Genomic DNA, 13,156 nt, shown 5'->3' with positions numbered 1-13,156 from the left:
AAAAAAAAGTGCCTCATGGATACATCATTAAGTTAATGGATAAATAAATGCACAAATAAATGAATAAATCAATAGACAAATAGATAAATGATACATGAATGAATGAATAAACAAACGAATAACATTTATATATATATATATATATATATATATATATATATATATATATATAAAAGAAAAAGAAAAAAAGAAAGCAGATAGCAAAACAACAACGCAATAAACAACGAAGTCCAGCCAATAAGAAGAAGAGCTAGCGTCCAGGCCAGGAACCCAGAAAGATCGGCCCAGCATCACCATTCACGGCCCAGGTTTCTTGATCTGATGAGTGCCATTTCTTTTTGACGTAAAATGTGTGAAATTTGATCTGATGAGTGCCATTTCTTTTTGATGTAAAATGTGTGAAATTTGATCTGATGAGTGCCATTTTGTTGTATGTGGGGTTTTTTTTTTTTTTTTTTTTTTTTTTTTTTTTTTTTGACGTTTGAATTTTTACTGTCGTTACTCTTGATAATTTAAATGTGTGAAGTTTGATCTAATGAGTGCCTCTTTTTTCTTCTTTTTTTTCACGTTTGAATTTCCACTGTCGTTACTCTTGATACTTTAAATGTGTGAAGTTTGATCTGATGAGTGTTATTTCGTTTTCATGTAAAATGTGTGAAATTTGATCTGATGAGTGCCATTTCTTTTTGATGTAAAATGTGTGAAATTTGATCTGATCAGTGCCATTTCTTTTTGATGTAAAATGTGTGAAATTTGATTTGATGAGTTCCATGCATTTCATTTTGACGTTTGAAAATTCTCTGTTGCTACTCTTGATAATTTAAATGTGTGAAATTTGATCTGATGAGTGCCATTTCTTTTTGACGTTTGAATTTTCACTGTCGTTACTCTTGATACTTTAAATGTGTGAAGTTTGATCCGATGAGTGCCACTTCTTTTTGACGTAAAATGTCTGAAGTTTGATCTGATCAGTGCCATTTCTTTTTGACGTAAAATGTGTGAAATTTGATTTGATGAGTTCCATTTCATTTTGACGTTTGAAATTTCTGTGTTGCTACTCTTGATACTTTAAATATGTGAAATTTGATCTGATGAGTGCCATTTCTTTTTGACATTTGAATTTTCACTGTCGTTACTCTAAACAGTTAAACTTTGTGATTTTTTGTTATATCTTGTTTCATCAGTTTCTCTTGACATTAGAATTTTCATTGTATCTACTCTTAATACATAAAATGTGTGAATATTTTTTGTTCTCTTTTCCCACACTAATTCTTCTTGATATTAGAATTTTCACTGCAGTTACACTTTTTATTTAGAACATGTAAATCATTTTTTTGTGTGTCTTTTACTGCATCAGTTCTTCTTAACACATGATTTTTATCTATCTTTATGTGCGTTCTTTTAAAAAAAAAATTTTCTGTCTCTTGTTCAACATCAGCTCTTCTTGATACTTGAATTTTCACTGTGGTTACTCTTGATACTTAAGATGTGAGGGTTTTTTTGGGTTTTTTTTGTTTATTTGTTGTTGTTTTTTGTCACTTGTACTGTACCAGTTCTTCCTGACATTTGATTTATTTCCCTGTATTACTCTTCATACTGAAAGCATGTAAATTGTTTTGGGGCCTCTGCTACTACATCAGCCTGTAAACATTCAAGTGTCAACATTCTGCAGTGAGACTCGTTCAACAGCCAGCTGATGTATTTTGTATCAGTTCCGTGATTTGTTTCATACAACTTTGAAATTTTGCTCCATCAGTCCTTGAATGTGAAACAAAAGCCAATACTCTATACATGATAACCCAGACCCTACCACACACACACACACACACACACAAATCACATCATGATTCAGATGGTGTCCAACCAGTGATATATGTTTGCAAAGGTCTAAATTGCTGCAAAAGAACATCCACAGTACCTCTACACATTATATATGTCAACATTATCTTGTGTCATTATAGTAAAACTTCCATCAATGTCAATCTTAAGCGTTGCTTTACTTTTCAATATTATTTAACAAAAGGTCTCAATAATCAGAATACTATGGCGGTAAACATATAACAGGTATCAGATTAAGTAACAATATGGAATGCTCCAATTTACACTTACCCGATAAGGGAATATCGCTCGTATGCCAAAGTGCTAAACCACAAGCCTTCAGCCATTGAGCTATGTACATAAATTTCATGTCTCCGCTCTCTGTACAAGACAGTGAACCACAAACTTACGATGATTTATTACGGTCTGATTTTTTCTCGTGTCTTCTTTAAAGCTCAGGTTGGTTTGAAATGTCAGTACCCTTTCCTCAATGATTTACTTATTTCAGAAAGTACAGAAATACATGCATTTGTTTCAGTGTTCCGTGCGGTTTGAAGTTTTAAATCATCTTTCAGCAAACTGTGTAGGGGGCACGCATACGTGCGTGCGTGAGTGAGTGTGTGTGTGTGTGTGTGTGTGTGTGTGTGTGGGCGTGCGTACGTGCGTGCGTGTGTGTGTACGTTTACTGACGCGCATGTGTTTTTGTGTGTTTGCGCGCTCGCGCGTTTGTGTATGAGTGTGCGTGTACGTGCGTGAGAGAGAGAGAGAGAGAGAGAGAGAGAGAGAGAGAGAGAGAGAGAGAGAGTGTGCATTTTACTTAACTGAACAAAACTGATTAATTCCACTACAAATATAAATGGTTCTCTTCCTTCTCCACACACACACATACACACACACACACCGAGCGGGAGAAACCTTAATTTACAAAACACTGAACACCAGTTTGTTGGTCGTTGAGTATGTAAAACGTTATCTAAATTAACTGAATTAAGGAACCCTTTTTTGCAAGTCTGGATTCCATGTTGCAGGCTAAGATTTTAACATTTCCCCCTTTCAAACGTAGTACATGGAACCAAAAGTCTCATTTGCGTATTGTATATTATTTTCTTAAAAAAAAGAAAAAAAAGAAAGAAAAAAGTTATTAATTAACATGTGTTTGAAATACACTCAGCGCAGATCTTCGTCGTTCTGACAGCAAAGGAAATGAGCAAAGTGGACACAACAATGCTTTTCCGGAACTCAGGCCATATGTGGAGTGATGGGCTAGAGGCAGCGCGTCCGCCTTGGAAGCGAGAGAATCTGAGCGCGCTGGTTCGAATCATGAGAGAGAGAGAGAGAGGGGCTATTTTGGAAAGGGATTTTAAGGCTACGCTCGAAAGAGCACAGCGCCGAAATTTGACGAAGCGAAAAGACGGGCGCAATAGCCGAGTGGTTAAAGCGTTGGACTGTCAATCTGAGGGTCCCGGGTTCGAATCGCGGTGACGGCGCCTGGTGGGTAAAGGGTGGAGATTTTTACGATCTCCCAGGTCAACATATGTGCAGACCTGCTAGTGCCTGAACCCCCTTCGTGTGTATATGCAAGCAGAACATCAAATACGCACGTTAAAGATCCTGTAATCCATGTCAGCGTTCGGTGGGTTATGGAAACAAGAACATACCCAGCATGCACACCCCCGAAAACGGAGTATGGCTGCCTACATGGCGGGGTAAAAACGGTCATACACGTAAAAGCCCACTCGTGTGCATACGAGTGAACGCAGAAGAAGAAGAAGAAGAAGAAGAAGACGAAGCGAAAGATCATTCCAAGTGCAAAGTCCACAGACAGAGAAAAAATGAGCGGCGGTCGACTGCTGATTGTTTGATTCACAATCTGGGAACCCGGAAACACGCTGACTCCGAAGCTGATCGCAGAGAGCGAGGCGGGGTGTAGAGGCTGGGAAAGGCGGACTTGTTTATACAGTGGAGTGCATGCTGATATCGACCTTTGTTATGTGTGAGACCAGATGCCAATGAAGAGACTGCGAGAGAGGAGTAATGTGCTAAGATATTCTGTTTTTCTTGTATGGGATAGTATACAACAACAACAACAACCCCCCCCCCACCCCAGAGAAAAAAAATAATAAGAAAAAAACAACAACAAAAGTGTAAAAGCAGCACGAATTGTGGATTCTTTTTAATATGCTGAAGATGTTGTTTTCCCTTTTCAAACCGAGTTATTTTAATGAGGTTTATAACGCCTTTTTGTGTGTTTCGTTTGAGTTGGTGCAAGTCGCGTATAACTAGTTGAAAACTGCCGGAAATGTTACTTGTGTATGCGGCATTCACATTACGGCTGACCACGTGTTAGCCTGCCACATGCTCAAATACTACGTTCCGGCCTCGCCGTCAGGTCCAGTGTCGTCAATATTGAACAAAGTGTCGATAATGTATCGTTTTGTTTTTCATGCCTTTTGTCGCTAAGTCCGGTGGATTCTCTGTTATGGTTTTATTTTTCAAACTGTGTTTTATTGTCTTCTCTTAACAGTCCAAAAATGTTGCACCATGTATTGTCATGTTTTCATATTTTGACGAATCGTTCTCATGGTCAAAAGCGCACGCTCACACGCATGCTTGCATACACACACAGAGACACAGACACACGCACACACACACAGATTAAAATAAAATCTAAACACACATCATGCATGCAACGCAAAGACATAAAATAAACATTTTAGTCAGTGACTTTCTTACAGATCGTCTTGTTTAAACTGAAGACAGACACAAATTCGGCGAGCAAAGAACTATACTGCATTACAAATAAGCTTTGTGGTAGAACAAAATCATCTTTGCTTCCTTCTATCTATCCATTTTCATTACTGCCCAGTATCTTTTCAGATTTTTTCTGCTAAAAAAATTGTTAACCTCAGGAAAGAAGTGGATTCACAGTCACTTGTGTCACATCCCTTGGGAAGAGAATTTCAAGGTGTTCCTTTTGTTGCTTTCACACCTGTTTCAGAGACACATGTATTGAGTGTGTTGAAAAAGTCTGCTCCAAAAACATGTGACCTGGACCCCCTTCCCACACCACTACTGTGTGAGTGTTTGGATGTTCTGTTGCCTGCACTTACAAAAATTATAAATGATTCTTTAATTTCTGGTGTCTTCCCTGATGGATACAAAACTGCACTTGTTAAGCCCCTGCTAAAGAAAGCCACTCTGGATCACAATGACCTCAAAAGTTTTCGCCCTGTATCCAACCTTGCTTTTGTGTCCAAAATTATTGAAAAAATTGTTCATTCCCAACTTTCAGACCATTTAAAACAACCTGTTATCTTCTGTTCAGTCAGCATATAGATCTGCCCATAGCACTGAAACTGCTTTGTTGAAAGTAGTTAATGACCTGTTACTGTCTGTTGATGAAGGTAAACTATCTGTGTTAACTTTGCTCAATCTGTCGGCTGCGTTTGACACAAGAGACCACAGCATACTCCTTTCCAGACTTGAACATGTTTGGGGGATTCACTCAACAGTTCTGAGTTGGTTTTCTTCATATCTATCCAACCGCTTCCAGATTGTCTCCGTTAGTAACTTTAAGTCTGATCCAGCCCTGATCTCCTATGGTGTGCCTCAAGGCTCTGTCCTGGGCCCCGTTCTGTACTGCTCCTCTTTCTGATGTTACTTCTGGCCATTCTGTTCTTCACCACTCTTTTGCTGATGATACTCAGCTACAAAAGTCTGCAGAACAAAACCAAGTACATAGTCTGATTCTGTCAATGCAGGATTGTATTCTCGATGTTAAATCCTGGATGACATTCAACAAACTAAAGTTGAATGATGACAAAACTGAAGCTATGATTATTTCCTCTGCAAGAATGTCTACATCTACTTCTTTTCCTGCCTCTATTGTGGTTGGTGATGCCACAGTTCAGTTTTCTAAATCAGCAAGGAACCTTGGAGTCATTCTTGACTCAAACCTCAGCTTGCATGCTCAGGTAGTAAATGTGATACGCATAGTCAATTGTGAACTTCGTCGCATCAGCTCTATCCGTCAGTACCTTTCTGTTGAAACCACTAAAACTCAGATTTATGCTTTTGTGCTGTCACGAATTGACTACTGTAATTCTCTTCTCATAGGCTGTCCACATAATTTTCTTCAGCGAATTCAAAAACTTCAAAATAATGCTACCCGTCTGACTCTCAGAGTCCCACGTACTGATCACATTTCTCCTCACCTCCGCACTCTACATTGGCTCCCCATTGAAGCGAGAATTAAATACAAAGTTGCGTGTCTCTGCTATTCTGCTTTCCACTCCGCAGGACCTACTTATCTTTCTGACCTTATCAGTGTTTACACTCCCACAAGAAATCTCCGCTCTTCCTCTGACTGTTACCTTTTGAAACTTCTTCATGTCAATACAAGAACCTATGGTGAACGTTCTTTCTTCTTTGCTGCTCCTCACATCTGGAACAACCTTCCTCATCATATCCGTGCATCTGATTCTATTTCTGCTTTTCGCTCATCACTAAAGACTCATCTTTTTAAAACCCATCTATAAGTACTCTCAGCTTCCTTTTCTCCAACACCACCCATGTCAGCTCACTTTGGATGTATGTAGAGTGGGGAAGGGAGAGCGTGAGTGGGGGGTGGGGTGGGGGAGTTCTTAGTGAGAAATGGCGCTATATAAATGCACATTATCATTATTATTATAATACATATTTCACGAACATGAATTTCACAACTTACATATGAGAAAAAAAAAGTTGCAAGCAAAACCACGTACAAAATAAGAGTCTAAATCCACTTAAAATGGGTTACAGCATCTATAATAATATCGTTTCATACATGCACACAGATTGCCAGTAAGATAATTTAGGATGCTAAACTCGGACTTTACCCAGCAGTGAGGCATTGTCGTTTCATACATGCACACAAAGTGTTGGTAAAATAATTCAGGACGCTAGACTTAGACGTTACCCAGCAATGACATGACGCCTTCGCGAGGACATTTCAACTGGCGTGGAACGTTCGAGAATAACGCCAGAGAGGTGGCCCTCCTGCCAGGTGTCGTGATACCCATTCAACCGGCACTCCCCGTGCTCACACTGTGGGAGGCACGTGTTGCACGTGAATCACGTGTACCACCGTCAACGCCTTTTGTTCTTGTCGCGTTCTCTTCCTTCACACCTGCATGGACAGTACAGCAGTTCAATTGGCACAGCGAAGCTTAATGACTAGACCCCCCAAAACAACAACAAACAACAAAAAAACAAACAAGCAAACAAAAAACAACAAAGACAAACAAAAACAAAACAAAAACTACAACAAACAAAAAAAAAAAAAAAAAAAAAAACTAGACAAAAGCACGCCATGGACGATAATGTAACAAAGGTTGTGTGACACACAGTGTGGTTGGTAGAGTAGGTATGGGTAATTGCGAACTATCCAGTCGAAGCGACCAGCTCAACGTGTGTACTGTAAAGATAATTTGTCGGATGACAGTCAAACATAGTTCTTTTGTTTTTGAAGGCTTTCTCCGACTGGTTGCACCAGGAAAAGTTCGTCTGCTCATTCTTTTCAACGTTTTGTCGACGTTTGAAATAGCAAGGGTGCCTGAGGGTAAATGCGAACGGGCAAGTGTGATTGCGAACGATGGCTTTGGGTACATGTTGGCAATTAATACAGAAGCGGGTCTTTAACTCATCAGACATAACATATTATTGTAACATCCCACTAGACTGTTGTATTGTTGGTTTTGATCACACATACACACAAACAGACGTTTAAACACACACACGCCCCACGTCGCACTCAAACACACTCTTTTTGAGAGTGCTCAGTAACTGTACAGCATCATTCGCAAACAGACTCACGTCAAATTTTCCTATGGTCTAATTGCAAACGATAATATTTTGCAGATTCCTGTTAAAACTGATCTGTCACCAATATGCTTTCTGAAATTCTCCCAGCACTGGTACTGGTAATGCGCATTCAACATATCCGATCAAATAAAACTATTTCAAACTGTGTCAAATTTCAGGTCCTACAACTTGCTTCCCTTGATTTTAGGATTTGAGAGTACGTTTGTAACCTTGGTCGGCAGTGGTGTAGAGAACAGCGCGGAAACAGCCAGAAATAGCTGATGTTTGACTGGTTCTTTGAAATGGATATTCATTGAGGTATTAAGAAAAGGTCGAAGCATATGTTAAACTGAAAAATGCAACCGTAAAGAACGCTTCGAAGTGGAGCGGTATACGAATCGTTCGCAATTACACGTTGTTCGCAATTACCCACACCTACCCTAATTGAGTGCTCTATCAAGCTTAAATGAACAGTTTTCAGTCTCAGGTTCAGTTTCTCAAAGAGGCGTCACAGAGTACGGTCAAATCCATGCAGGCTACACTGCTTCTGCAAGGCAGTTGCCTGACCAGCAGCTTAACCTAAGCGCTTAGTCAGGCCTTGAGTGCATGCACATGTAGTTGTGCATTTGTAGTTATCAGGAAGGATTTCTGCTGCAGAAGTTCGCCAGAGGACAACTCTTTTCTTGCCATGGGTTCTTTTTCAGCGCGCCAAGCGCGTGCTGCACACAGGACCTGAGTTTATTATCTCCTCCGAATGAGTACGAACTCAGCTTGATTATTCCAGTCAATTTGGGGAAAGAAGGCGAGAGACCACTAACTTTGCATTGCATTGTCTCTATCTGTCTGTCTTTCTCTCTGTCTCGGTTTCTGTCTCCCTGTCTGTCTGTCTATCTCTGTCTTTCTCTATCTGTCTGTCTGTGTCTGTGTCTGTCTCTTTTTTATGCTGTTGTTTCCATAACCCACCGAACGCTGACATAGATTACAGGATCTTTAACGTGCGTCTTTGATCTTCTGCGTGCGTTTTCACATGAAGTCAGCTGTGTGGTGGTGAGGGTGGGGATGGGGGATGGGGGGCGTGAGGGGGGTGAAGGGGGTGAGGGGTGTCAGTACGTGGTGCCTTGCACACTCTGACCCAGAGCAGGCACAACTAAACTTCATCACAATGCAGGGTCTCGTGCAGCCTGTGGCCTCCTGGCCACCTAACATCGATAGTTCTCTGTGTACTGCTAGCGCTGAGGTTCCAGGAAGTTAGCCCGTGTGTGGCTGTTTATGGGCTGTGAGCAGCACGGGAGTAATGCCACTGAAATGGTGCAATGTCCAGGCAGCACCAAAAATGGCAATGTCATTTATCTTATACATTGCTGTTGTGTTTCTCTTTTGAAATAATGCTTTATCATTTGGCATTCCAAATCATTTTCTAGTTTTTTTCAAGTAGAATGGTTCTGTGTCCCTTCAAACACGATATGAATTGAAACAGCCATACAAGTGACTATGATGACCACACGGTCTTCTGGATACATAACAGACACCGGAAATGCAAGTGAGAATAACGCGTTTTGTTCGAAAATTGTTTTACATGTGCCAGAAAACAATGTCCTCATGATCAGTTACGAGCAATTTGCGCCATACTGTGGAGACGTGGCATTATATCACCATTGTAAGCAAACAAACCAGACGTTTCATGTTTGGGTATCAAAATATTGGGAGTTTAATTTTGCATACACATATTATTTGAACATCACATATATCTTTGTTTACGTCTTTGAGTGTGATTACGCCGAAGAATGCAAGCCACCTTGCTTCAGATTGTTCTTTTCTTTTTTCCCTCAAAGTAAAGCACCCAGTAAGGTACCCAGTGGTTTGTGGAACTGTTCAGTGGAGCACTTCTCCAGCTTTCAACACCACATGGACTGTAACCTGAAGACAGAGTGTGAAGATGGACGGGATGAAACAGAGCACTGTCCCTTCAGCAGTGCTGACTGTCAGGGGTTGGTGGCCTTGTGTGACCGGTGTTACAAACTTGTCATGAGACTGGGCAACTTTGAAGGAAATATAGCAGACAGCGACAGAGGGGGAGATACAATTTGTAATGTGCTGGGCGGTACCCTGGGATTCCCTGCATGTCTGTATGACCCATATGGTTTCATTACGAATGTATCAAAGAGATACTGGACTGGATATCGAGAGTTTGCGATTGGATTATATGCAAACGACATGACACTGCCTAATATGTATAGATACAGTATTCATTCTGAGGACAAGACTGTTTTTCACAATTACTATTCAAGGTTCGAAAAAGCCACAGGAAGTAAACATTGCATTTTTCTTCATCTCACAGAGATGGATGCCAAATCTGAATCGTGTCTCAAAAACGAGGAAAGATTGCGTCAATATGGAATATCTTGTGAAATTAAACTAAATGAGACTGCAGAAACACTTGACAATTCGAAGATAGTTCCTTTTTCAAGCGCACATTTCTCACTGTCGAAGGGTCAATACTTCGTAACAAAATGCCATGACAGTCACGGGACTCGTAAGCTTCTTTCTTGTGGTTTCAGTGATGATGAAGTGTGTCGTCAACAGTACACACCTCCCTGCCATTCGTCAGATCAGCCGTCAGGCATATCTATGTTGAATGGCACAGATCCTCGCTTCACTTCATTCTCCATGTTCACGTGCACTGACGACACAACCACTCTGTCATATTCCCTGGTGTGTGACTTCACAGATGACTGTCTGGATTCCAGTGATGAATCTTTCTGCAAGCAGCCTGGTTGCATCAAGACAGTTTTCACGTGTACAAATGGTCAGTGCGTCTCCTATGACAACGTGTGTGATCAGCTGTCCCATTGCCAGGATGAATCTGACGAAAGGAACTGTGTCACGTTCACAACTAAATATATCATTCTGCTTCGTTTGTCATCTCCCATTCTGATAAATTTCAGTGGAATCGATTATTTCGAGACAAGGCAAATTAGTGGTAATGATTCTTGTCCAGACAGTCATTATCGTTGTCCTGGAGAATTCAACGATTGTCTGCCTGTTTACACACGATGCAATGAGATGCATGACTGCATGGAGCACGGGGATGAAGAGGGATGTGAGGAGATGACATGTCCAGGGTTTCTCAGATGTCGACATTCCATGATATGTGTACACAGTGACCACGTGTGTGATGGCTGGCCTCACTGCCCAATGCATGATGATGAATTATGGTGTAATGTTACCTGTCCTGTTGGCTGCCTCTGTCAGGTTCACACCTTTCTCTGTGTCCAGCCTTTCCATGCAGCACTCTTCCCTCAGATCCGTTCTTTGGATGCCACAGGTTCAGGTCTGACTCTGTCTGATGTGAACAGTAGTGCTTTTCTTATCCATCTGGTTCTTGCCAGGTGTGATATGGCCATGATACCTGAAATGAAGTTGTTAAATTTGAAATCACTCGATCTTAGTGACAACAACCTGCAGCACGTCAATATGACATTGCTTCTTAGTTTAGAAAATATACAGTCACTGTCCTTGTCAGGCAACCCTATCACGTCACTCCATGTTGATCATTTTTCAACTGTTCAAAAAAATTCCCTCACAATGATAGATCTGTCACACATACCACTGACAGTATTTGATTCTAAAACGTTGATATCATTTTCGCGCCTACAGACACTGAATTTATCTTTTACTTCCATTCACACTGTAAGTCCAAGTGGCTTTCAGTACACCCCACAGCTGACTGAACTGTACATGGATGGTAGTCCTATCACATCGTTTCCACCTGACATTTTCAAAACACTTTTCCACCTACAGTTCATTTCAGCAGATTATTACAAATTATGTTGTAAAGAAATACTACCTGACAACTTTGATGTTTCATCTTGTTACGCCCCGAAGGATGAAGTTTCATCGTGTGAAGATCTACTGCAGTCATGGACATACCGTGGATTTCTGTGGCTGATCACCTGTCTGGCAGTGTCTGGTAACGTCTTCTGTTTCTGTGCACGTTTGTTTGCAAGGAGCATGACCTCTTCCAGTGGCTTCAGTGTGTTTGTCACCAACCTTACAATGGCTGACTTTCTGATGGGTGTTTACATGGCTTTGATAGGAGTGGCTGATGAAAGGTTACGTGGCAGATACCTCCATCACGATGAGTCATGGAAAAGCAGTGTGGCCTGTAAAGTGGCTGGCGTTCTGTCTCTGTTGTCCAGTGAGGTGTCTGCTTTAATCATCTGCTTGATCACTTTAGATCGTTTTATTGTCCTTTGCTTTCCATTCAGCGTCATGAGGTTCGATCGAACATCAGCATCGACGGTATGTGTACTTACCTGGCTGGTTGGCTTTCTTCTTGCCTTGTTGCCTTTACTTCCAGTGACAGCACACTGGGAGTTTTACAGCCAGACAGGCATCTGTATTCCACTGCCGGTAACAAAGCAAACGTTCAAAGGGAAAATGTATTCTTTTAGTCTAATGATTGTTCTCAACTTTGTTCTGTTTTTATTCACCTCTTTGGGCCAGGCATGCATCTACTGGTCAATACAGAGAAATGCTTTGAAGACCAACACTACCAAAGTGTCACAAGACATGACCATAGCTCAGCGATTGATTATTATTGCAGTGACAGATTTCATGTGCTGGTTCCCTATCGGACTGTGTGGAATGTTAGCATTGGCCGGTATCCCCATCCCTGGAGAGGTGAACGTGGCTTTAGCAATATTCATACTACCTTTAAACTCCGCTATTAACCCCTTCATGTATACATTAAACACGGTGACAGAAAAGCGGAGACAATCCAAAGAAACTAAGCTTTTAAAATGGCTGGAGTCTCATACAGACTTGCTGTATGTTAAGTAGCTTGAGGATGTTCCAATTCCTTCAATGAAACCAATAAAGATGATACCACCTTTATTATATTTTGAGATGGTCCTTAATTGAGCTATACTGAGTTATATATATGTTTATGCATTTAATCTCTCTCTCTCTCTTGAGTGAAAGGTCATGGGTGTAACGCGGATTTCAGAGCTGCTTAGATAAATGATTTGCTTTGTCAATCAGAATTAATATGAGCCTACAAATCACAAACCTTTTGACAGACTGTAAGATCAATACACAGTGCATCATGTCATTGTGTTTCACGGAGTTTCGTGTGGAGAGATTTATATCATTGAGCCAGCAACAACCAGCGCCATGTTCGAGAGGCGTGCATTTCATCGTGTACTTTGTATGCATGTTTTAAACAGGTTTGCTGAACATAGAAATGAAATGTGCACTTTATATTTAGACTGGCCTCTGCCATTCCAGTTGATTCTGTTCTTTGCTTTGTAGACTGCTGCTTTTCTTCCTGCGGTACATGGAGGTAAAGAATAAACCATGCCCAGGAAAGACAAAGAAAATGTCAGCACACAGGCATATGGTCTGGTTCTCCTTCACAGAAAGACGAGCCCTTCTGTAACCACGTCCACTCTGACGCTGGCACAGTCAGGAATGTTAGCTCAGATGATGGTGTTCG

The sequence above is a fragment of the Babylonia areolata genome, chromosome 28 (genome assembly GCF_041734735.1).
Source record: "Babylonia areolata isolate BAREFJ2019XMU chromosome 28, ASM4173473v1, whole genome shotgun sequence".
Lineage (NCBI taxonomy): Eukaryota > Metazoa > Mollusca > Gastropoda > Neogastropoda > Buccinidae > Babylonia > Babylonia areolata.
This window is presented reverse-complemented; position numbering follows the sequence as displayed.